General features: G+C 38.5%; 1 protein-coding gene and 1 pseudogene across 2 annotated transcripts in view; one reads left to right on the top strand and one right to left on the bottom strand.

The window, feature by feature from the left end:
- Positions 1 to 26,977, top strand: part of GUCY1A2 (guanylate cyclase 1 soluble subunit alpha 2) — a 286,323-nt gene that overhangs the window by 109,373 nt on the left and 149,973 nt on the right. The gene's annotated exons all lie outside the window — the stretch shown is intronic.
- On the bottom strand, positions 20,968 to 22,920 carry LOC132241640 (heterogeneous nuclear ribonucleoprotein A1-like 3; annotated as a pseudogene).

Below are 26,977 nucleotides of genomic sequence, written 5' to 3'. Positions count from 1 at the left end.
AATTTTTACCAGTTTACTTTACCAATAGCAGGAATAACAGTGCCCTTACGATGCATGCAATTGCTAGATGACCCAGGGAAATGAGAACTGTTGTTCTTATAAAAACCTACTCAGGGATTTTCATGGGAGCATTATTTATAATAATGAAAAGCTGGAAACAACCTAGATGTGTTTTAATGGATGGAAAGTTAAACAACCTGTAGTATCTCCATATCACAGAGCACTACTCAGCAATAAAAAGGAAAGAGCTATTGATGCGTGTTGAATTTGAATGAATCGCCAGAGAATTATGCTGAGTGAAAAAAGACAATAAAAAATTATAAAATGCTACATAATTACATTTATATATACTTTTGAAATGAGAGCAGAATCAATGGGTTAGTAGTTGCCCTGAGATAAGGATGGGGGAGGGGCAGGCAGGGACCTGAGTGTGGACATAAAGAGTCAACACAGGAATCCTTGAGGGGGGGAGGTGGAGCCACCCTGCATCATGTACGGTGGATACACACACCTGCACATGTGATAAAACTGCGTAGAACACACACACAATTTAGTATAAGTGGGAAATTCAGAACAAGATTGGTGGTGGATTATATTAACGTCAGTATTTAGTTTATATAATTGTACTATGTTTTGTCAAGATGTTATCATAGGGAAATTGGGAAAAAGGCATAATGAGATCTCTAGTTCTTACAACTGCATGTTAATCTGTAATCATCTCAAAAGAAAATGTTTTATTAAAAAACAATAATGCACGGAATTTATCATGTAGCATTAGTTAGTACCATCCACATAATAAAAATTCTGTTATTTGATGGCTTTTCTGTTATTGTCATTAGGAAATTGTCCCTTTCTTAACTCTCTACTATTCCTATCTGGTAGCTACACATTTAAAATATAGCTGAGAGCTTTTTCTGTTTCTTTGTCCTCATTTTCTTCTTTTGTTTTTAGTAATTTTACAGTACAGTAGCAATTCCTAAAATCATTTCTTCAGCCTCTTGTACTTTGGTTTGAAAATATGATTACAAATCTTTCACTGCCAAATGACTCTTTTGGGGCAGCATTGGGTGTCTTCGTGCATAATGGACTGGGCGCACCAGTTTATATGCTCTCGGTCAATAAGTAATGCTGTTAGAAATATTCTTTTATCAAAAAGAATATTATTTTATTCACTTATTTACTTTTAAAATTTTCTCTAAATAAGATATTAAGCTAATGAATTTTTTTGCATCCTTACTTTATAGCATTTTACTGTCCTCACTCTGGGCCAAGCCCTTCTTTTCTTTCTTTATTCATTTGGTTATTTACCGTTTATCCTTTATCACCGTTGCCCACTCCCATACTTCACATCCCATGGTCAGTGTTCTGTTTTATTTATGCGTGTGTCCTTGTAAAATCCTGGAGGGCTTTTTTTTGTGTGTGTTTCACATTTACATAAATAATATATCTGTGTATTTTATATCTGTTTAAATATAGTTATTTGTGGATAAATTTGAGTATTAATTTGTTGAATTTCTAAAAAATATTTAGCTAGAATTTTGGTTAGGATTCCACTGAATTTTTAGATTAATTTGAGAACAATTGAGCCTCTTCAGTGCTTAGTGCATGCCTCAGAAAGGCCTGAGTGATGGAGATTACACCTGATAATGTCTGTGTTTCCTTCTGAGGTTTTAACAAGGAAGCCCTAGTATCATTTGCCTAATGTCTCTTTGATGATGCTCTTAGTGTCCAAGCTTGAATAATTTCCACTGCATTTTCAGGACAAATTGTTGGATATGACCTAACACTTAGATGGTTGTTATAATATTAACACTAAAGTTACTGTTATAATGCTTGTAAATGTTCCCTTAGTATTGTATTGTATAATTTTCAGTTATAGCATTGTGTCAGAAGGATTTGAAACCCTGAATATATCTTTTTGAAATCGTGCGGATAAACTTATTTGCATAAAGATCACCATACCTATGTCTTAGCTATAGCTAAAATAGTCCCAGGCAGATGGGCTTGGCTTGTTTGGACTTCTCTTCTGCCAGTGATGTGTGCTTGACTTCAGTTTTCTGGGTGCTGTGGACAGAATTATGCCCCCCATATTCATATGGTGAAGACCTAACCTCTGTGTGATAGTATTGGAGACAACACTTAAGGAGGTGGTTAAGTTTAAATGAAGTCTTGATCCTATAGAACTGGTGCACTTAAACAAGACACCAGACACCAGAGCTCTGTCTCTGCGGTGTGAGCACAGAGAGGAGGGGCCCTCTGCAAGCCACACAGGGGGTGTCTCCAGAGCCTGGCCCTGCCGGCTCCCTGATCCCGGACCTCCAGTCTCCAGAATTATGAGCATGTCTGTCTGTGGCATTTTGTTATGGCAGCTTGAGCTAAGACGCTAAGCCTGACATCAGAGTGATTGCCAAGTTCATTAATGTGTATCAGAGAATCATGAGTCAGCTTTCTATTAGAAGTCATTTGATAACAGTTTTGTTTTAGGTGTTTAGGCATTAATCAAGTAATGAGCCTTGGGTTGTATCTTTCCAAGTTTGCTGACTCCTGTGGAGCTACATGACATGGCAACTGCTGTTTCTAGCCATCTCAGTGCCTGACATCATGGTTGTGTTTTGTGCACCATTCCCTGTCTTTTCTGACACGCAGGATATGAAATTATTTTGCTGTCTAATTCAGTTAGGTCACCTGTGACACTTAGGAAGCTGGGCTTCTGAAATGTAAAATAGTATTGTTATCCAAACAGCAAGTGGGAGTTCTTATTCTGGGTTCTTGTCCTATGAAGTTTGAAGACTAAAATTTGTGGACTAAAAGATTCTAAGCAAAAGCGTGGGAATTTATTTCAAGCATACCAGGTATACAAACTCCCGCCTAGGGCGGGGTACCCAGATGGGTAACCAGTGAGTCTCTTTCTCTAAGGGGTTATAAATGCTGGCAGCTTCATTGTCTGTACATGCTGTTTTCGAATTGGACCCTTCCTCATTTTATGTCCCCTCGTGTTTTTTCCTAATTGGCCAATTTCCCCCTTCCCTGCCAGGTATCATTTTCAAAGTTTCAAAGCTCACCCCTGTGCCCCCCTTTTGTCTCCCCCTTCTCTTGTAACATTGTGCTGCTCTTGTAAGATAAACATCCTGGTGGTTTATAGCTGGCTCCACCCGTCACATCACATAGGCATTCCTTTGACATGGACCCTGCCCTAACTGCCTCCCTTATCTCTAAATCCTCTCAGTATTGCCTGTACATCTTAATATGTTTATTTTTTTTTCTAAGACGGGCTGGTTTAGGAGTCCAAGCCACCTAGAAAATTGTAAAATTTCACTTATATTAATTTTTTTCTTTAAAAAAACTTTTATTGTTCAGAGTATTATAGATGTCCCTCACTTTTCCCCTCATTGCCTTTCTCCACCTGGCTCCTGTCCCACTCACACCCAGGCCTTCACCACTCTTTTGTCTGAGTCCATGGGCGATGCATATATGTATTTAAGCTCTTTGGTTAATCACTTACATTATTTTTTATATCATGCATTTTTTTCCTCAGGGAGATATGTCATAGCAATTCAGTGTTTTCTCAGGTCTATTTTTATGAACTTATTATCAATGATTACACATGCTAAATATTGAGTCAACCTAGTGGAATATTGAGACAACATTGTAGGAACACAAACACTGCCGTTGTCATTGGAGGAAGGAAAGCAATGAAAACTTAATTTGATAAACACTTTCAGAATATTATTTATCCTGGACAAGATACAGGTGAAGTCCTGCAGAGCTCAAATGCATTGCAGAAAATTGGCCACTGCTTTGTTCTGGGGATGTGTAGGTCACTTGCAGAATAGTTCAGTTAGCTTTTTATTTGTTTACAAGCCTTTTAACTTCAGTAGCTCAGGCTTGTGCCTGCTATCAAATAAGTTTGGTTGCTTAGAAATAATCTGAGGTTAAGTTATGATAGCTATCAGAGACTTAATAGCTTTCTTTTTGTGTGAAAAAGAATAATTCTGGTTACTTCTATTTCCTTTAGTCAGCCACAGTTTGTGATATAAAGAAGGGCTTAGAGGCTAGATTAGAAAATGTTTCTTAACCTATAACAAAATGTTCCACATTAGCTATGTCATCTTTATGTTATTTTCTGGGACTTATGGGCTATTATGTTGTGAGTATTCTTACAAGAAGGCTCGTAAACAATTGTAGACATTTTTACACAATTGTAACCATGCTGTAGTTTGATGGTAAATCAGAAGACAGGTAATATATTTCACAGAAAGCCCTTTGTCATTTTCTAGTACCTTCTTGCCCTTGGCAATTTCTTTGTCTCCTTTGTTATTTACATAACAATAGGTACTGAGGATTTTCATTTTAAAAAATCCTATTCCCATTTATCGTTGGTAGGAATGCTAAATGGTACCATCTCTTTGGAAGACAGCTGGGTTGTTGCTTACAAAATTGAACATAGCTTTACCATATGTGGCTGATACAGCAGTCAGGTTCCTTGGTATTTATTTACCCAAAGGATTTGAAAACTTATGTCCACACAAAAGCAGCTTTATTTATAATGCCAAATTTTGGAAACAACCGAGATGTTCTCCTGTAGGTGAATGGATAAATAAACTGGTACATTCAGATACTGGAATACTATTCAGTGGTAAAGAGAAAAGAGTTATCAATCCATGACATGACATGGAGAAACCTTAACAGTATATTATTAAGTGAAAGAATCCAAAGTGAAATGACTGCATACTGTGTCATTCCAAATATATATATACTGGAAAAGGCCAAACTATAGAGATAGTACAAAGATCAATGTTTGACAGGGGCTAGGGAGGAGGGAGGGATGAATGGGTGGAACACAGAGGATTTTTAGGCCAGTGAAGCTACTCTGTATGATACTATAAAGGTGGATACATGTCATTAGGCATTTGTCAACACTTATGGAAAGAACAACATCACTGGTTAACAGTAATGTAAATATGGACTTTAGGTAATTATGATATGCCAAGTAAGTTCATCAGTTTTAACAAATGTACCACCTTGATGGGGATGTTACGAAGGAGGGAAGCTATGCATATGTGGGAGTATGGGGTATATTGGAAATATCTGTACCTTCCATTAGATTTTTCTGTGAACCTAAAACTGCTCAAAATATAAATCATAATAAAAAAAATCATGAATCTCCATTTGACTGGTATTTAGTCATTTCAAACCAGATAGGTAAGTCATGAAAACCTGGCTTGCCTTTCTGGGGTTCCCTGCAAAGTCCTCCAGGGCCTGAGAACCATGATGGCTTAAAATGAAGGTTCATGGCTTTGCCTGAAAGAGAAGTTTGGTTCTGATTTAGTCCAAATTGGCTATGGGAAAGTTATAGAAGGAAATATTTCTTTGGTGTGGTAAACTGAAATTTACTGGCCTCCAAGGGAAACTCTATCAGTTACTGGTTGCCTTGCTCTTATATTTTGGGGCAATATAATGCCATAATAGGCAATGTAAAGCTGAAATGTAATACAAAGGAATTTCATATCATTTTTTTCTCTAGAGAGTTCAGATAGGATCAAAGTTAGATTGAATCAAGCTAGGGAAGCAATGCCATTGAACTGAGAAAATTTGATATGGCCAGGCAGCATTAAAGAACTAATAAAATGAAATTGAGTGGTTGTGGAAAGACTTAGAAATTGGTAATGAAAACCTTTTACAATTCAGTGGCTATCATAAGTGTTAAATAATATTTATTCAGCACTCTCCTGTGTTTGGGTGTTTGGTTGCATCTATTTAATATTATACAAATTTATTTTTTATCCTCTGGAATCTATACTTAAAAAATTAGAATTTGAGGACAGAGTAAGTCATGGGACACATGCTTGAAGTTGGGTTAGAGTTTTTACATCTGAACTATCTGTGCAGGACATAGCTTCATATTCAAGATACATGCAAATGCTTTCCCAATTATAATGGAAAACTGGTGCTGCTGGCCACCTGGTACAGTTTGGGGCCACTACTGTATCTTAATGTTTAGGCACCAGCGGTTTTATCCACCATTGATTTTGTAGTATCTGTGAAAATGTCAACACAGTGAAAAAGCAAATAGCATATTGGATTATTTTGAAACCAGTTTTTACTTATGGATTGCCTGATATGACTTGTAAAACTCCGAGAGGTTTGAGGAACACATTTAAAAGTACAAAAGTTCTAGTCTAAGATTTCCAAGAAGAAGAGAGGACATGCTCTTTCTTCTTAGCTCTTCCTTCTGTTTGATCTTGAAAGTGCAAATCTTTTCTTTAAAATGTTTTTAAATCCCATAGCACTGGGAATACCTATATTCTTTTATTAAAATTTTCAGTTTTTTCTTTTAGAAGAATTACAGCAACTTTTGGGAGAATATTACTTGCATAGTGTTTTTGCTTTTTAAAATATTTTTTTAATTTATTTATTTCAGAAAGGAAGGGAGAGGGAGAGAGAGAAACATCAATGATGAGTGAGAATCATTGGTTGGCTACCTCCTGCACGCCCCCTACTAGGGATGAAGCCCACAACCCAGGCATGTGCCCTAACCAGGAATCAAATCGAACCATGACTTCCTGTTTCACAGGTCCACACTCAACCACTGAGCCATGCTGGTCAGGCCCTGCACAGTGTTTTGATTAAGGGTAAGAATACAATGATTTTTTTAATTGATGAAAAGTTTTGTACATTTTCTTAAAATGTACTAACATTTATATAGATATATGTGAGAGAATGCAGGAAAACTGGAGATATAGATATTTTCAAGTTATTAAAAAGAACATATTCCAGGATTACCAAAGAGCCTCTGATTTACTGTAGAGATTATGTGTTTATTGGAATATAAATATTTTCTTCTTAGGTTTTTTGCTAAATTGAGCCATAAAATTATGGCTAATAGATGAATAATTATTTTTATTTTTAAAAAATTATTGTAGTTACAAGATATCATACATTGACTACATATATCATAGGCTCTTAACCTAGGACATCAAACCCCTGAATTACTAATATGCAAAGTTTGGTACATGATTACTCTTTATTATTTTTTTAAGATCCATCAGATTATCAAAAGGTTTTCCTAGAAATGCTCATTCACAGTTATTCTGTATTTAAGGAAATGGATACAACTATTTTATTGCAATTATATAGAGAGGGATGTAATTCTTACCTTTGCTCTGATTTCTTTCAGGATTTTTTTTCTTTATCTTTGTTTTTCTATAGTTATACAATTAAGTGTAGTTTTATTTTATTTTTTAAAATTAATTCTTTTTTGTGTTCTCTCAGCTTCCTGGATTTGTTTATTATTCCATTATTGTTTCAAATCTTTCTTCTGTTTCTTTTTCTCTTCTCCTGGCATTCCTGTTTCATGTATGTTATGTCTTTTGTAACTGTCTCTCAGTTCTTGGATAATCTGGGATTTTGTTTCTTGGTGTTTTTTTCTCCTCTTTGCTTTTTTTTAAAAAAATATATTTTATTGATTTTTTACAGAGAGGAAGGGAGAGAGATAGAGAATTAGAAACATCGATGAGAGAGAAACATCGATCAGCTGCTTCCTGCACATCTACTGGGGATGTGCCCGCAACCCAGGTACATGCCCTTGACCGGAATCGAACCTGGGACCTTTCAGTCCGCAGGCCAACGCTCTATCCACTGAGCCAAACCGGTTTCGGCTCCTCTTTGCTTTTTTATTATTGGAAATTTCTTTTGAGCTATCCTCAAGCATAGATATTCTTTCCTCAGTTTTGCCTAGTCTATTAATAAGCCCACCAAAGGCATTCTTATAGTGTTGTTGATCTATTTTCTTTTTTTTCCTTCACCCTGATCATCTTGTTTTCAATAAATCTTAAAAGAATTGGTTGTTCTAATGTAGGTAATGGACCAAAGTGGGAGGTTATATTAAGATGCCTACTTGGAAAGGATATCAATAGCTTTTCCAATGATCAAAGAGAATATAACTAATGACCTTTTCTAACTATTCTTATGGGACAAGCAAACAATTGCTGTAACTATGCTACCCAGCGACCAGAAGTAAATTAAATATTTACTAAATCATTATACTTATTGTGATACAAACACCTTTTGGCTATAAAAGTACAGTCCTTAAAGGAAAGCAAAAGGTAATGGAAATAAAAACAATTGTTCTTTTCCAACTTTCTGCAGTTAACATGTGATGAATTTCTCCTTCAAAGCCTGTGAAATAAAAATTTGTTACTCACTGAGAATCAGTTTTTAAAAATATATAGTTGCTGGGGTCCAGCCCCAGCGGGTCCAGGGGTTCCCCAAGGTGTGGACGGAGTCGGCAAAGAATGAATGACATGGAGGCAGCCTTCAGGTGATCATCATAGCCGGGTTCCTCTCCCTATTGTCCTCTTACATCTGCATTTATCCTATTTGATCTTAACCCCATCCATTCCATTCCAAAGGCTAGGGCTGTTTCTCATCTCCATTTCAAGGTTCCTTGAAACATCCCTGCAGGGACTGCCTCAAGCAGCCAGGGTGGATCTGCTTCCAACATATAGTTTTATTGATTTCAGAGAGGAAGGAAGAGAGAGAAAGAGAGAGAGAGAGAGAGAGAGAGAGAGAGAGAGAGAGAGAGAGGAAGAGAGAATGAATGAATCATTGATTGGCTGCCTCCTGCATGCCTCACACTGGGGATCCAGCCTGCAACTCTGGCATGTGCCCTGACCAAGAATCGAACCATGACCTCCTGGTTCATAGGTAGCCACTCAACCACAAAGCCACAATGGTCACGCTCAGAATGTTTTAGTTTTCAGCATCTTTAAAATACTTTTTCAGACAACTTACCCTAAGAACATTCATTGCTTTCTCCTTCAAAGAGAGACCTTCTCAGGCAACTTTTAAAGCAATTTATCCAGAATCATTGTGGTAATAACCTTCAGAGGCTGATAAAGCCAGTTAGGACTCTAGCTCTACTGGCCAAATAAGACGACATTATAAATGTGGTTGACAATCTCCAGTGGACTCCTATATAATAAAAGAGAAACATGTAAATTGACCTTCCCTCCACTATGCTCACCAGCCAATCAGGAGTGAGTATGCAAATTAAACCAACAAAGCTGGTGGATTAATTTGCATACAAAGGCACCAGGTGGAGAGCAGAGCAGGAGAGCTGGTGGATAGTGGAGCAACTTGGGGAACTTGGCTCCCCAAGCCACCAGATGGAGAGCAGAGAGGAGAGCTGGTGGTCTGGATTACTTGGCAGAGTATGAGGCTGTGGCACAGAGACAGAGCAGGAAGGGAAAACCAAGAGTGTGGGGAGCACCAGGAATTCTGGGAATAGTAGTTCTGGTGGCAGCCCCAGGACCTGAAGCAGAAGCCCAGAGCACAGGGAGCACCAGGAATGCTGGGAATTGTAGTTCTGGTGGCAGATGGATCTCCTAGACACTAGAGCAGCAGTTCTCAACCTGTAGGTCGCGACCTCTTTGGTGGTCGAACGACCCTTTCACGGGGTCGCCTAAGACCATCCTGCATATCAGATATTTAAATTATGATTCATAACAGTAGCAACATTACAGTTATGAAGTAGCAACAAAAATAATTTCATGGTTGGGTCACAACATGAGGAACTGTATTTAAAGGGCCAGAAGGTTGAGAACCACTGCACTAGAGCAAAGTGAGCCTGGAGCAAGTTACTGTTGCAGTGGGGGATAGAGGGAAAGCAAAGGTGAGAGACATAAGTAAAATCAGAGTGTCTAGGAAAGATTAAAGGGAAGATATCCTAAAACTTCCAGGAAATCTCTACCAATGAATCAAAGAAAAAAAAAATTGCCTCTATTATTCTGTGAGCAACAAACCAAACTGAGTTGGGTCTCAGACAATTTGCTCATAGGATTGCAAAGACAGACAGAAACTCCCGGATTGGAGAGCGCTCCCCAGAGGGCTCCCAGATTGGAGAGGGTGTAGGTCGGGCTGAGGGACCCCCACAACCTCCAGTGCACGAATGTCGTGCACCGGGCCTCTAGTCTATAATAATGAAAGCATAATACGCTAATTAGATTGAAAATCCTTCCGGACATCCTTCTGGACAAAGCCGTAGTGGGTGGGGGCCATGGCAGAGGTGGTAGAGGCCATGGCAGAGGTGGCAAAGGCCCCCCTTCCCCCCACTCCCCCCCTCTCTATGGTGGCAGTCAGGGGGGCTGGGGCCACGGCCGTTGTATGAATTTCGTGCATTGGGCCTCTAGTAAGGGAATATAAAGCTGGAATTACTTTTAGCTTGAGAAACCTAATTCTATGGCTTTTACCAAATGTTAATATTTTAGAATATCTTAGAGAGGAGAAATGGCCTACTTAATTTTTGTCATCTACCACTTAACCAAAATGTCCTCATTGCTGTCATAGGTACCTTTTTTCCTCAAAGTAGCACCCAGCATTGCAAGCAAATAATTAATTCGAACTAGGAGGAATGCTTGGGTATGTGTGACATAACCATAAAAGTGAGGGAATGAGGGAATTAATGGTGCAAGTGAGACTAACTGAAATGACTGACATGAGGTCCAAGTTGGGTATGAAAAGAAGTGAAGTATGAAGTCAAGGGACTGGACACTTAAGTGTAGGTTTAGTAGCTGAGAGACCTGGGAAAAGTTTTACGAATGAGTTTCAGATTTTGAGATTTAAGGTATCTTTGTCTCTGGATGACACTGTTTAAACTGAGGCTGTGAAAAATGGGAGAGTAAGGTCAATGAAATAAATGAAGTCCAGGAACCATGACAATAGGGTGCCGGCTGGGTCCTCCAGTTGAACAGTGAGTAGAGCAGACTCCTAATAATTAATCAATCAGTTACTGAACATTCGTACATGGCATGGGGGGTGAAAGAAATGAAAAAACGTCCTATTTATGCTTGTTCTCAAGGACTGTGGGTAAGACTAAAGATCAATTATACATACTTGATGGCTATAATAGAGATCAGTAGTGCCTGCCACTCAGTAGATAGTTACATGTTTGTTGAAAGAATAAATACATGTACCAAATCCTAAGGGAGCACGAAGGAGCTAACCAAACAAGGGCAACAGGGGAATGAGTATGGAGGCGTGTCACGGAGGTAAGATTTGAGCTGTATTTTGAAGGATAGTTAGCCATCAGCAAGGTAGGTTTTAGGGCCTGGAGTGAGGCATGCCGAGCAGAAGAGAAAGATGCCTGTCTGTGCAAGGCCGAGAGCCGAAGTGAATCCGGAGGACAGGATGCATGCAGAAGAGGACGAAAGGAGCTCCCTTAGGAAGGATGCGATGGATCAGGTTTAGAGTTAGAATTCCTAATGCCTTTTGTATTGGCATTACGGACATTATAATGGAGAGGGTAATACTATAGACGTTTAGGGGCATTTCACCTTTAAAGCGTCTGTTCTACTAGGCAATTGAACAGTCTTAGTCCTGTTTTTGTTTTATATCAGATTGTGTGCAAATATATGTGTACATTATGTACAAATATTTGTACATACTTATGCTTGTATTTATAAATAATTATACATATAAATATAGATAACATAAGCACGCATGGTACATAGGATATAGTCTATACACTGTGTAAATGGAGAGAGGAAGGTCAATGAAATTGACTCTATAGTATATAGATAGGATGAGGTTGTGAATAACTAAAGACCCCAAGTAACAGGTTTTTAAAATTTTTTTGTTTATTTTTATTATTTACCTTCCATGTGAAAAAATTGTGTAGGCCACCTAGAGTTGATATTTGTGTGTCAGGAACCAAGCTGCCTCATCCTTTTGCTCCATCTTTCCCATCATCTAGGCGCTCCTTCATGGTCCAGGACGTCTGCTTACATCCCAGCAGCATATACACATTCCAGCTCACAGGGAGGAGAAAGGGATAGAAAAACCAGACACTTTTTACTTATAAGAACACTTTTCTCTAGGGACACATTTAACATGATATTTCAAGTTATATCCTATTGACCAGAATTTAGCCTCAGTTGGCTGCAAGACAGGCTATAAAATAGTATCTGTTCTAGACAGAAATATGCCCAGTTAACCATGACAACTCTTATCAGGTGGAAGGGAGTCAGCTTGAGAACTAACAGCGCTTGCCACATGCCTGTAGTTAGTCCCCTCTGTGTAAAGAATATGTGGTATTGTGTGTGTGAAGTCGGCATGCTCTTAACATTTCTTTCATTTGAAACACACAATCAGCACACATTTGTGGGCAACAATAACATTGTATAGGTATGAGCATGTTTCAAAATGAGTATGTTTATGTAGTTGGTTTAGTGTATACTACTTGTGAGTATTGTAATAAGTTGCAAATATACAGAGGTTTAAACTTTTTACAAAGTACATTCACACCACCCACGTCAGTATTGTATAATCTACATAGCATTTATAATGTATATAGGATAAAGGTACTATCCCCATTTCATTACTGGAAAAAATGGAATTATATGGGTTGATGTTGAAACTGGGATTAGTATATATTGATCCATACTATTGGGCTATTAATAAAAGGGAATAATGGCATGGGTTTTTGAGAACAGAGGATAATTAGAAATAATTTATATTTTAGTTTGCATGAATGTATCCTAGTGGACATGACATTCTTTTCATTTGAAAATGTAGCATTCAAGAAAAGGGACAGACCCAAAGACTGAGAAACAGCGATCAGGCTATCAATCCCCAGAAGGAAAGTAGGGGAGGGCGGGGGTAAGGGGAAGAGATCAACAGAAGGACTTGTATACATGTATATAAGCCAAACCAATGGACATGGACAACGGGGGGATGGGAGCATGAGTTTGTGTGTGGGGGGGAGGTTGGGGGTTAATGGGGGGGATGAGGACACATTTGTAATACCTTAACTAATAATAAAAAATAAAAAAAATAAAAAGAAAATGCAACATTCAAGAACCCATTTTTTCCTCTCACTCATTTGAGCAGAGATATCTTGGCCGTGGTCAGAGCCTCCCGTTTTCCATTGCTGTGACTGTCTTCTTCTCCCAACAGACACATCGATTGTTTGGTGTTGCTCAGCAACCTAAGTTCTACAGATAAACTTACCCATCACTTCCTTCCAACTGCAACGCACCGAAGTGATCTACATATTAATCGCTTTTTTGACACATTCCCTGTATAAAATAACAAGAGAATTCAACTATGTTTGTTTTACTGTAATATTACTCTGTAAAAACAGTACCCTGGTAAATATTACCATAAACACAAAATGAAGCAAACGCTTTCAACAACTGACTCACATCGTGGTGTTTTGAGTTAATGCCATATATTGCTCTGGAGGACAGCGTCTATAATGTCTTCTCCAGGGGTCCTTCCGAAGAGCACAAAGTTTTTTTAGCCCATTATCTGTGGAAGCAAACTTTCTGAAGATACCAGTAGTGTAGAGAAGCCTGTGGTGGGGTGAGGGTTGGGAGGAGGGGGTGAAAGGTGTGTATGAGAGACATCTAAAATACTGTCAACTGCCGAAACCGGTTTGGCTCAGTGGATAGAGCGTCGGCCTGCGGACTGAAAGGTCCCAGGTTCGATTCTGGTCAAGGGCATGTACCTGGGTTGCGGGCACATCCCCAGTAGGAGGTGTGCAGGAGGCAGCTGATCGATGTTTCTCTCTCATCGATGTTTCTACCTCTCTATCTCTCTCCCTTCCTCTCTGTAAAAAATCAATAAAATATATTTAAAAAAAAATAAAATAAAATACTGTCAACAGTAAAAAATAAACTTAAAATTTAAAAATAGCAAAGGAGAAGAAAGCTATTGAGTCACTGACTGTGCCAGGAGCTGAACCTCCTCTTTTTGAATTCTTAATTAAAAACTCAGATGTCGCCAAAACCGGTTTGGCTCAGTGGATAGAGCGTCGGCCTGCGGACTGAAGGGTCCCAGGTTCGATTCCGGTCAAGGGCATGTACCTTGGTTGCGGGCACATCCCCAGTGGGGAGTGTGCAGGAGGCAGCTGATCGATGTTTCTCTCTCATCGATGTTTCTAACTCTCTATCTCTCTCCTTTCCTCTCTGTAAAAACTCAATAAAATATATTTTAAAAAAAAAAGAATAAAATTTCAAAAAAAAAAGATATTTCTAAAAAATAAAAACTCAGATGTCATTGTTTAAATTTTAAACTATCTGGTAAGAACTAAACTGATTACTAATCAAGGACTAAAATGAGATCACCTGGCATGAAGTTTATTTGATTTTAATAAAGTTATGTGTTGTAGGAACTAGTGATGCAGCTTTCCATTAATATTAATAATCTCCACTTCTCTGTTCAGTAACATTAACTATTATTAAATCCTCTCTACATCCTGAAGCACATTCACCCCTTGGTTTCTGTAAATTTACTGTCTTTTTTCCCCCCCCAAAGACTTGTCTGCTCCTTCTTGGTTTACTCTGCAGGCTCACCTTTATCCACCCAGCCACTGGATGCTAATGCAGGCACAGATCAGAATGAATTTAAATTGTAGATGGTGTCACTTTAATCCCCTTCAATAATTCACTTTCTCTGGGGAACTTTAATATATAATGTGAAAGGCAAATATCATTTTTTCTTTATCCAAATACAGGGAAGATGACAAAAATTGAAAAGTCTGTCAGTTAACTAAATGATGACCCTCAACTATTGAGTTTTCATGCATTTCTCTGTTGAGAATTTGAACGATTGAATGTAGAATTGTGGGACTTTTGGCATGGATCAGTTTTATAGTTTGTGGGTCAGAATGAATAAAATATTAACATCGCATAAAATGTAAGTAAATTACATTCTTATATATTTTTTAGCAAGCATATATTGTTTTTTCCTCTAGCGACAAATTTTATTATTTTGGGGTAAATTTCAATGGCAAAAATGGATATTTTTGATGTAATTTTCTGTGAAATGACAGTGGGAAATTGCAGATGTCGTAAAATGAGAATGAACATTCACGCTCAGCCCTAGGTCCAGATAGTTTCTTTTGTGGAGTAGATTTATAAAATCCTATGGAAATACTTTGTATCTGTTTTCATTAGATATTTTAAATCTTATAACACATTTTATCCTAACCTACCCACTGGGAAACACTAATTTAGTGATTATTCAAATAATTGTTTATCTTCCTCCCCAACTCCTCCTCATTTTAATCCATTTGTTATCAAATGACTGTTCATTCTTACAAGAATACTTTGGAAACTAGAATTATTGGGAAAAAGTACACAGTTGGCAGTCATCTGAATAATTTGATTCATGCAAAATTCCATTTTGAACAATGAAAATCCTATCCCACTCACTACATCTCCAGGACTTATATAATAACCTTGAGTAAATGCTTTGGCCACTTGGATGACACTGATGCAATTATTAACCTCCCACCTCCAGGTATTATATACTCAAATGGAGTGTAGATAGCTGAGTCCATTTTTATTTTCTTTTGGCAAAACATCAACTATTATATATATGAGAAAAGAAGAAATAAGGAAGGAAGGAGAGAAGGAAGGAAAGAAAGGAAGGAGGCAGGGAGGCCGGAAGGCAGGGAGGGAGGGAGATAAAGGTGCTTAGCAAAAGCTTCTGATGGGGAAAGTGAGCAGTCATGCTAGAGCCTTGCCATAGACAGAGCAGGCCAAGTCTGGGATGTTATCAAGGAGCTCCTGATGGCTGCTCTTCTCATATATTGTGGTAATGTTTGGCTAATTCCTTATTCATTTGCACATAAGTTATCTATATAAAAGGCTAAGTTGACTCACACATGTGCAATACACATAAATCTGGCGCCAATCACACTTTTGTGTTTCAATCTGTCATTGCCAGTCATGAGTTTTTTTTGACACTTCTATTATAGGGAAAGGGTAAATAGCGATATTAAAATATTTCTTCTAATTAATTTCCTTTCAATGCGCATGAATCCATGCACCGGGACACTAGTATAACAATAAATAACATAACCTCTTTATTAGTGATTAATATTCTAAAAATCCTATAAAATAAAATATGTGTTCATGCAAATAATATTTAAATCAATAACTTGATGTGTCAGAAATTATTCTGAACAATTCTGTAAAATTGGTTGCTATTTTATGTGCTTTGGAGCTTTTCTTATTTATTTCTTTGTTTGTTTTCTGTTGAAAATAATTTAGATTATCTCTGAGGAAAGAGGAAGACTGTAGTCTGGGAGAGAAGACCTATGTGGCTGCAACCATATTGACAATATTTTACTTCTTTAGCTGGATGATGGATAAATGGGTATTTATAGTCTTATTCCTTTTTTAAAAAATAGAGGAATGGAGAGGAAGAGAGAGATAGTAACATCAATGATGAGAGAGAATCGTTGATTGGTCACCTCCTGCATACTCCCTACTGGGGATGGAGCAACCCAGGCATGTGCCTGACTGGGAATCGAACCATGACCTTCTGATTCACAGGTCAATGATCAACCACTGAGCCACACTGGAATAGGAAAAGGAAATATTTATTCCTTTTGATGTAATTCATTTTTAATAAGAATACAATATTATAAAGCAGACTTAATAATCCCTTGCTTTGTCAACCTGAGCAAGTTAGTGGTATGATCATTCTGGATCTTGGTGGACTTTATATAAAAAAAATTAACATGATAATTCATGAAGTCAGCAGTAGACTGATGTATGGCCTGCTTTTGAGGACTACTTCAGTTTTATGACCATTAATTAGATCACTTATAATTCACTCATCCTTTTAACCTTTATGAAGTAGCTAATGTTTACATGCATATGCCACTGCTTTGAATGTATATACTGGTAAAGTTAAGTTTATGTAAGATTTCTAACATTTAGAAGGGAGGTACCTTTTCTAGAATCAAGAGTAATAGGAAGTTGAAAGTATTAGTTGTTTATTGTATGAACACAATCTGAAACAGTGTACAATTATATTAATTCATGGAAAATAGAATCATAGAATGATAGAGCTGGAAGGAACCTCAGAGATTATCTAATTTGTGTCTTCAATTATAAATGGGGAAATGATTACAGTTCATAGTGGCCTTACACAACTAGTTAGTGGAAGAGCTGGTACTAAAACTAAGATTTCAGAGCTTTTCTCACCCTTTCCTTTCCTCTGTATTGGTATTTCCCAAAGTTCTTCTAAAATTCTTCAGATGAATGTAATGAAATAAATGACTAACAAACAATAACAACAAAAGTAGGATTTTGTGATATGGTCACTTTTTGAAATTTTGCATTCTAAATCCTCCTTGTGGATTGACAACACACTAGTGTAGTATAGGCTCTGAGAAGACCTGCAGTGAAGGAATCTATAACTGTTTAATCCACTCTTTCCAAAAATGTTTGGCAACTAAGTCCCTATTATATGAAATAGTACATTTTGAAGAAGAAAGTTTGAACAATACTATGAAATATCATATCACTTTTTATTATCATGCAATCTAGTTGAATAATAGATGCATTTTTAAAATTTGGTTAATTGATATGGTAGCCTTGAGATCCATCTTAACCTAAAGACAGTTTCTCAATAAAGGGGTCGGTGTTGCATAAGCACTTTTAAAACTTTCGTTCATCACTCAAGGGAGGGACTAAGGAGAGAAAATACGGTCCTCTCTAGTGAAAACTGCAACATGCTCATGAAAATGGTGGTTAGTAATTCTAATGTAAATATAGGTGTTAGGCTATGGCAGAGGAAACAGAATTGAGAGATGAGAGAGAGAGAGAAGGATCAGAGCCATTTCAGAATGACAGGCTGTTTTAGACCTATCCTTGTCTCACGGAGGCACTCCTCAAGCCCAGTGAAAACATGAGATAGTTTCCTGAGGAAGATGATCAATTCGAGGGAAGGAGGAAGAAGGAATGACATCAAACATAGACATGATAAAGATAAGCCAGGCAACATGCCACTTCCTCCATGAGATATTTTTGAGTCTCCCAACAAAATAAACTCTTCCATCTCTAAACTCCCAAAGACTTTTCTTCTTTTACTCTGTAATTTTACATAGCCTGCTTTTGAGTTTCCTTCAGTTAGTGAGTATATGTTTTATCACTCCCAAGATATTGTTCTAGAGGACAAGGACTGTCTGTAGTTGTTCCCTTTGCTGAGTTCCATGGTGCTGGCAGATTACTTTGCATAAATCGTTCCTCAGTGAATGTTTGCTTGATGAATAAATATGACAAAAATCAACAAGCATGCATTGTATACCTAGTACATAACTACAATTGAGAACATGAAGCACTAGCCCTGATGATCCCTTCTCTCAAGAAGGTTAGACTTTACTTGAGGCAACACACTAAAAAGGAAAGATTATTCTGTATTAAAACCTTGATATCAGACATTTCCATAAAAGGGATAGGTCAGAGAAAGCTTCAAAGAGAATATAGTGTTAAAAATTATTATTTATTGAAGGTGGTGTTGGTTGGGTGCATTACTTTCTGACTGCCATTTTAACAAATTATCATAAATTTAGTCTTAAAAGAATACAAAGTTATCACCTTATAGTTCTGGAGATCAGAAGTCTGAAATGAATGTCATGGAGCTAAAATGAAAGTATTGGTAGAGCTGCATTCCTCCTGGAAGTTCCAGAAGCAATTCCGTTTCCTTGCCTTTTCTAACTCCTGGAGACTGCTTGCATTCCTTTGCTTGTGGCCTTTTGCTGAATCTGCATACTACAACCCCTGCTTCCATCTTGAAATCCTCCCGACTTCCTTTTGTAAGGACCCTGTGATTATATTGGGCTCAACTAGATAATCCAGAATAATATCCCCATCTTAAAATCCTTAACTCTATCTGCAAAGTCCTTTTTGCCATGTAAGGTAATATGTTTGCAGTTTCTGGGGATTAGGGCATGGAAATCTTTGTTAGGGTCATTATTCTTTCTACCACAGTGGAGAATCAGCATGAGCTAAGTTCTGGAGGTAGAAAAAAGCATGCAGGGTATAAACTGAACAATAAAAAAGAACAAAAGAAAATGTAGACTACATGTTAAGGAGTGCGGCAAATGGAATTGCTGGTAGGCAGGTATTAGTTACAGAGGGCTTTACAGTTTAGAACAGGAAATTTAGATTTAATGCCTTTAATACCAGAGAACCATTCCAAGTTTTTAAGAAGTGGCTAGTGTTGTGAAATGGTATTTATTAGAGATTAGTCATGCAGGATTTGTAGGAGAGCCTGGTAGAAATTTTGAAGGCAAAGTTTGTAGAAAGTTTAAATGCATAATTGGGTATGTTGTCTTGCATAGTTTTTTTTAGATACTTAATACACTTCTATAGATTTATTTTATTAAAGAATTTATTTGGAGTGACAATTACTAATATCTCACAAATCAGTAATTTGATATCTCTATTTGGATCCAAGTCTTGGTTGTCTTTCATGACCATGGTAATCTCCGAAGCAAGGCTCTGACCTGGCTGTTAATTGGTGTTTCCTCCTTGCTTTCTCATCATCTCTCATTCTGCCTTACGAACTGTATTCCATGGCTGTCCTGAAGGGACTCTTCTTTTTCTCTGGAGAAATCTCCTTTGAATGATAAATGACTTTTTCTTTTAACTGTTTTAAAGTTTCTTCATTAATTCTTATCTTTGTGATATTGATGCCTTCTTCCTAGGTGGAAGGCACTCATATCAGATTGAATATTTACTTTTAATACATTTTAACTATAGCTTTTCTTGCTTTTACCTGGAAAGGGTGAACAGTTAATTGGATAAGAAGGAGTTACCTTTTCTAATTGTAATAGAATGTCTTTGGTGGTGGTTTTGGATTGTTTCTAGGCCATGGAGTCTTAATTAGATATAATGTCAGTGTGAGGTGCAATATGTGCCCTGGCATCAGAAGGGAAAGGGCTGTGTGTATAATAGATATTTATTGTTTTTGCTTAACTAGTATCTATCCTTTGTTTCTGCTGGTAATAGCCCCTTCCATTCTTTCCCTATTACAGTCCATGAGTTTTGTCCTTCCTCTAACCCCACTCTTGATGGCCAATTAGTGTCAGAGTAATGAGTTATATAGTTGGCTTTTAACCTTGCTTGAGTCAATACAGGTTAGGCCTGGGACTTTTGCTAGAGCTACTGGCATGAGGTGCCAACTACCAGGGTGATGAAACTGGTAGGATCTAAGTCTGAGGTGCTTGAAAGTTGGCATTAGAGAAAATTTCTGTTGTAGTGAAGCCAATGTAGAGGAAAGCAAAGCTATTAAAAATAGGAGTGTCTTAATCCTGGTTAGATTATTTGAACCTTAAATGCAACTAGGGCTGAAGCTGAAAAGTTTCCTAGCATTTTGGTTTATAAGGCAGTATATTTTCTTCATTAGTTATGCTGATTTTAGTTGTGTACCTATCAATTTCAATCAGGAGTTCACTTTAATATCATACACATATAACACCCAGAATCTCGCTTGGGCTCCATGGTCTCTTCAAGGTCCATCTCTGAAATGTTGACCTTCTCCCTCAGTTTCCTCACCTTGTACTCTCAGCTTGTATTCTGAGCTGAAATTTTGGACTTCCTGATAATTTGCAGGGGCACAAAACTCTCTGAAAATGTGATATTATTAGTATTAGAACCAATAAATGTATTTTGGAAAATAGAATTTCATTGTCTTAATGAAGCTTGAAACCTGGTTGCTGAATCCTTTCTCATATTTTTCCTGTTTATATAATTAGAGGAATGGACACATGGTTGACTCCAATTTATCTATTGCCATTATGGATCACACCCATATTTCAGTAGTGATGTGAATCCTGGGGTAGTTATAAAGAATACAGAGACGGTTTTGCTATAAGACACTTAAAAGATTTTTTTAACACATGATATCCAATAAATTATAGGTATCAGACTTTACTACTAAAACCCTTTGTTGGAATGCTTTGCACTTTCCAGAGAAGAGAAACTGAAATAACCTGTGATACAATTAGTCACAAATACAGTCCTGGAGGATTTCGCCCATTCACGAGTGTTGTCTAACACACGTCTTCTTTGTAGCAGCAAGGCCCTGTCACCACTGTGCTTGGCTAGTTCACAAATCTGTTGCAACCAGTAGCTTCCCTGTCACTTCTCTGACTCTCCTCTCCTGCTAGGCTTTGTTTCCGGGCAGTAATTTAAACCTTCTGCTACTGCCATAGCTACTGCTGCTGGAACCGCCACAGCCACCTTGGTTTTGTGGTTTGGCAAAGTATTGGCTTCCATCACCATAGAGGCCAGAGCTTCTGCCTCCAAAGTTTCCTCCTTTCGTGGGTCCAAAATTTGAAGATTAATAGCTATAATTGCCAAAATAATTGGAGGGTCTACCACTTCGAAAATTGCTTTTATCATTACTAAATCCATTACAGCCATCTATTTGCCAACATATCCACCGCCACCATGGCTGCCACCAAAGCCATCTCAACCACCAAAGTTTCCTCCGCAATCAAAGTTGTCATTCCTACAAAAACTACCTCCAAGACCACCTAGTTTCCAGAATCACTTTGACCTCTTGAAGCATGAGCCATCTCTTGCTTAGATAGGGCTCTCCTCACTTCACAGTTGTGGCCATTCACAGTATGGCATTTCTGAATAACAATCTTGTCTACAGAGTCATGGTCACCAAAGGTTACAAAAGCAAAGCCTCTGTTTTACTACTGCCTCCGTCAGCCATGCTTTCAATTACTTCAACTTTCCCATACTGTTCCAAATAGTCTCTTAGGTGACGTTCTTCAGTGTTTTCTTTAATACCACCGACAAGTATCTTTTTCACGGTTAAATGGGCACCAGGTCTTTGAGGATCTTCTCTTAAGACAGCCTTCTCTGGTTCTGTCCACCTCATGAGGCCCTGCATTCATGGCTGCATCCTTGAGGATAACATAAATGCCCTCCTCAGTGGCATCGTGACAAGCCCAAAGCCTCTGGAGGGCTTGGTGTTTGGATTTCTCACCAGCAGAGCCGGAGAGAACCCACTGATCAACACAGCTCCTCAGACGCTCCTCGCTCGTTTCAAAGCTCAAACCTCCCACAATGAGCTTCCACAGCTGTTTGGGCTTTTTGGGAGACTCTTAGAGATGATGGCTGTGGGAGGAGAGACTCCAACGATGCTTACTCCATGGCCTCCACCAGCAGAAAGGTCTGATTTCAAGTTTTCTTTTTTTTTTTAATAGTTTTCCATTCTCATCATCCCATACAACAAAGAGGCGGAGGGAGTTAATCCCATTATTAACTCTTAGTGAGAGCCAAGTTTCTTTTGGTTTGCTGAAAATTTTATGCCAATAATAGCTTCAGCCCTTTTCTTTTGAAAAAACATACATTTTTAACACAGATGACACTGAAGAAATATTTACAAAGTAACACTACCTGCTTTGAAGATCTTTAACAATATGATAGACGGAGGGAAGATTAAATTTTATTTTTAATATTTTTATTTATTTCAGAGAGGAAGGGAGAGGGGGAGAGAGATAGAAACATCAATGATGAGAGAGACTCATTGATTGATTGCCTCCTATATGCCCCTACTGGGGATCGAGCCTGCAACCCAGGCATGTGCCCTAACTGGGAATCAAACCCAGGACCTTTTGGTCCATGGGATGATGCTAAATCCACTGAGCCACCACAGGCAGGCAAATTTTTCTTTTTGGATAGATAATTAGAATGCCTTTTAATTAACATCAGGCCTCATATGTTTGATGATTTTATTCCTCAACACTTATACCTGCTATTTCTGTATTAATTGGTTTTATATTTAATTTTACTGTATGTACAAAGGCTACAGTCTATTAGATTTCAAAGAGCTATTAAAGGTTAGCCAACACAATATCCTACTCAGTAGAGGAATGTACTCTACAACATTTTTCAGCAAATATTTTGATCACCTGTTAATTAGCAGACATCTTGCCATGTATCAGGGAAGGCTAAAATCAAGATAGTCCTTCTACCTCCCTGGAAGTGAGCAGTCTATTGCAGTACCTTGTAGTAGAGGATAAAATAAATGTCTATGTTTGAGGTAAAGGAACACTGGAGTAGGAGAGCTAACACAGGTGGCAGCAGCTGGAAAGGTCATTTTGAGGAATAATATTGGAGCCAAACTTTGAACATGAAGCTTAGATAATAAAGAACATGCCAGATGAAACTGCACCGTTGGTAAAGACTACTAATACAGGCTATGTGTGTATGTCAATCTGAGGACCTGAGACGTAAATTGGTCTTCTGGACAGCATGATCACCTCCAGAGTTCACAAAGCAGCAATTAAAATTGTGAAGAGTGCTTATTGCCAAATATTGTTGCCTGTATATTTTGCTGAGATTTGCCTCCACTTTTTTAAACTACATTACTTAAAATTAGTCTAATTGTTCTTTCACATGACCATGTTTCAGATATTTAAAGGTGTTTCTTTTTTACCTTCTAATCTCCAAACTTAGAAGTTCCAGTCATTTAACCTATTCATCCTGCTCTTCTTGCAACACTCCAGCCTCAGAATTGGGCTGGTCCAGTGAATAAGTAGCCTACCCCGTGTGTAGCAATGTTCTGACCTCCTTCTGGATTCTATGAGAGGTCTAGGTGCCACTTATGATTGTACTGGCATGTTTTAATTTTTCTCACTGTTAATTACCTTATATTATTGGCATATATTGACTTTAAACTCCATAAATTGCTTTTATATGATCTACTACTGGGTGATCCTGCCCAATCTTGTTATTGTGCCCGTGACTTTTTAAACCTTGGAACAAGATTTTACATACGCCCTGGCTGGTTTGGCTTAGTGGATAGAGCGTCGGCCTGCAAACTCAAGGGTCCCAGGCTCGATTCCAGTCAAGGGCATGTACCTTGGTTGCAGGCACATCCCCAGTAGGGGGTATGCAGGAGGCAGCTGATCGATCTTTCTCTCTCATCGATGTTTCTAACTTCCTATCCCTCACCCTTCCTCTCTGTAAAAAATCAATAAATATATATATATATATATATATATATATATATATATATATATAAAGATTTTACATATATCTTTGTTCAATTTAATTAATTTAATTTTAATATAGGTCTAGCATCATTAATTGTAGAGATGCTTAAATTTTTATACTTCTTTTCTACAATGTCAACTCTTTATGTTTTTATGTGATTAATTATTTTTATTGGGATGGCATTGGTTAATAAAATTATATCAGTTTCAGGTGTACAATTCTAAAATACATAATCTGTATATTGTATTGGATGTTTACCACTCCAAGTCACATCTCCTTCCATCATCATTTATTCCCCCTATAGGCTCTTCTACCTCCTCCCACCCCTCTCCCCTCTGGCAGTCACTATACTGTTATCTGTGTCCATGAGTTTTCCTTCCTCCCTCCCTTCCTCTCTCTTTCTCTTTCTTTTTTTTCTTAATACCTTCACCCTTCTCACCCAGCTCCCAACTAACCCATTATGTTTTTCAATCATGTGCAAGTTAGATAACCATACTTTAATATAAACTTGTGCTGAAATGTAGAATTTCAAAGTATGTTTACAGCATCCTACAGCAGGGCACCATAGACCACCCATCAAAGTTGATAATATCCAAATATTCAATTGCTATGCTTTGGGAATTGGCTAATCATCCCTGCATTCACCTAAACCGGCAAATATTTTCCTATAATCCCAATTCATAATGACTGTGTTAAATGTCTTTCTAAATCAAGCCCACTATGTCTTTGACATTATCCAGATCAAGCAGTGTAACAACCTTAAAGCAAATGGAAATGGTGTTTGTTTGGAATCTTCTTTTCTTAATGAATCTTTGTCCCAGAAGTCTCCATTTTGTTTTCTATGTGAATGTGACCTTATTTGGAAATAGCATCTTTGGAGATGCAGCCAAGTTAAGATGAGGTGGTTTGGGAGAGCCCTAATCTAATTGACCGGTGTCCTTGTCAGAGGAAAAGAAGAACAGGTACAGACGCAGAGGAAGAATGACATATGACAACAGAGGCAGAGACTTAGTGATGTGTCTACAGACATAGGGATGGATGCCAGCAACAACAGAAGATAAAAGACATGGGAGAGCTTCTCCCCTGAGCCTTTGGAGAGAGCATGGCCTTGTTAGCACTTTGATTTAGGGCTTCAAGCCTCCAGATATGAGAGAACAAATTTCTATTGTTTTAAGCCACGAGTTTGTGGTACTTTGTTTCAGCAGCTCTAAAATGAATACATCTAGATGTGTTACTATCCAGAATTCACTTAGACCCATTTTTTGAAAGTAGACCAGCATATACTCACCTTAATTCTTCTGACAATGTTTTGGTTCTTTATGATTCTACAAAAATTCTTGAAGGTGGATTAATAATGACATTTTCAAGATATTTCAATGATGTAGGATACAATTTCTCTGGTTTTACACTTTATATCATTAGATGTTCTTTATCCCACTATTCACTCAATTAAATCTGTTTATTGATTGCTTACTATGTATCATGGACTAAGGTAGTGGAAATTTACACTAATAAAAGACAAACATGCAAATTGACCATACCTTTGCTATGCCTTAAGTCACGCCCACCAGCCAATCAGAGTAACTATATGCAAATTAACCCAACCAAGATGGCGGCCAGCAGCCACGGAGCTGGAGCAAGCAGGAGGCTTGGTTGCTCCAGTGATGGAGGAAGCCTAGCTTCCTGCCTGCCACGGCCGGCTCAAGCTCCACTCAAGGCAACAAAGTTTCAATTATAGAATATAAATAAACCCCAGATACCTCCTTTAAGCCAGCCATGGCCACGGAGCTGGAGCGAGCAGGATGCTTGGGTTGCCCCTGGCGATGGAGGAAGCCAAGCTTCCCTCCTGCCCTGGCCAGCTCTGAGGTCCACTCAAGGCTACAAAGTTTCAATTATAGAAGGTAAATAAATCCCAGAATAAAAAAAAAAAAAGAAAAAAAGGAGAGGCTGGGAGCTTCCGTCGCCGGGAGGCTTGGCCAGCCTGAAAACGGCACTCAGCCCCTCACCCAGACTGGTCAGGCACCCCAGTGGGGACCCCCCACCCTAAAGGGGGTGTAGCCAGCCTGAAAACAGCCATCAGCCCCTCACCCAGGCTGGCCAAACCCCCATGGGGTGAGGATCCCCACTGGGGGGCTTGACCAGCCTGCAAACAGCCATCAGCCCCTCACCCATGCTAGCCTGCCACACCAGTGGGACCCCCACCCTGATCCAGGACACCCTTCAGGGCAAGCCAGTAGGCCCCCACCCATGCACCAGGCCTCTATTCTATATAATAAAAGGGTAATATGCAAATTGACCCTAACAGCAGAATGAGTGGGAATGACTGGTCACTATGACACACACTGACCACCAGGGGGCAGATGCTTAATGCAGGAGCTGCCCCCTGGTGGTCAGTGTGCTCCCACAAGGGGAGCTCTGCTCAGCCACAAGCCAGGCTGATGGCTGCCAGCACAGTGGTGGTGGCAGGAGCCTCTTCTGCCTCCTCAGTAGCACTAAGGAAGTCCGACTGCATCTTAGGTCTGCTCCCTGCTGGCAAGTGGACATCCCCTGAGGGCTGCCAGAGGGATGTCTGACTGCCAGCTTGGGCCCGATCCCCCAGGGAGTGGGCCTAAGCCAGCAGGTGGACATCCTCCAAGGGGTTCCAGACTTCAAGAGCACATAGGCCGGACTGAGTTACCCCCCCCCCCCCCCATTGCACAAATTTTTGTGCACTGGGCCTCTAGTATAGACATAATCTTTGGATTCAAATAGCTTATGGATACCTCAGTTTCCTCATCAGTAATGGGGATAATGGTGGTAGTGTGAGAATTCAGTGATACAACATAAAAAGCATTTAGCATAACCCTTGTTACATCATGGAAGATAGCTGCTGTAGCATTATAGTAATGTAATGGTATGACTAATAATAAGTAGGAAGGATGTAACTATAATAAGGAAAATAAAAATAAGAGCTTATGGATAAATGAGAGTTATAAGCCAGGTAGAATATCAATACAATACAGAGTATTGAAAGAAGGATACCTGTAATCCTAGGAGAAAGAAAGAAGAATGGGCCTACCTGCAAACGCTTATCATAGCACCGAATTTAAGTCTGGATACAATTGGATGTGTAGCACTAGCCTAAGCCAAAACCAATAATTAATTTATTAATTAAAACA

The sequence above is a fragment of the Myotis daubentonii genome, chromosome 9 (assembly GCF_963259705.1).
Source record: "Myotis daubentonii chromosome 9, mMyoDau2.1, whole genome shotgun sequence".
NCBI lineage: Eukaryota > Metazoa > Chordata > Mammalia > Chiroptera > Vespertilionidae > Myotis > Myotis daubentonii.
This window is presented reverse-complemented; position numbering and strand designations above follow the sequence as displayed.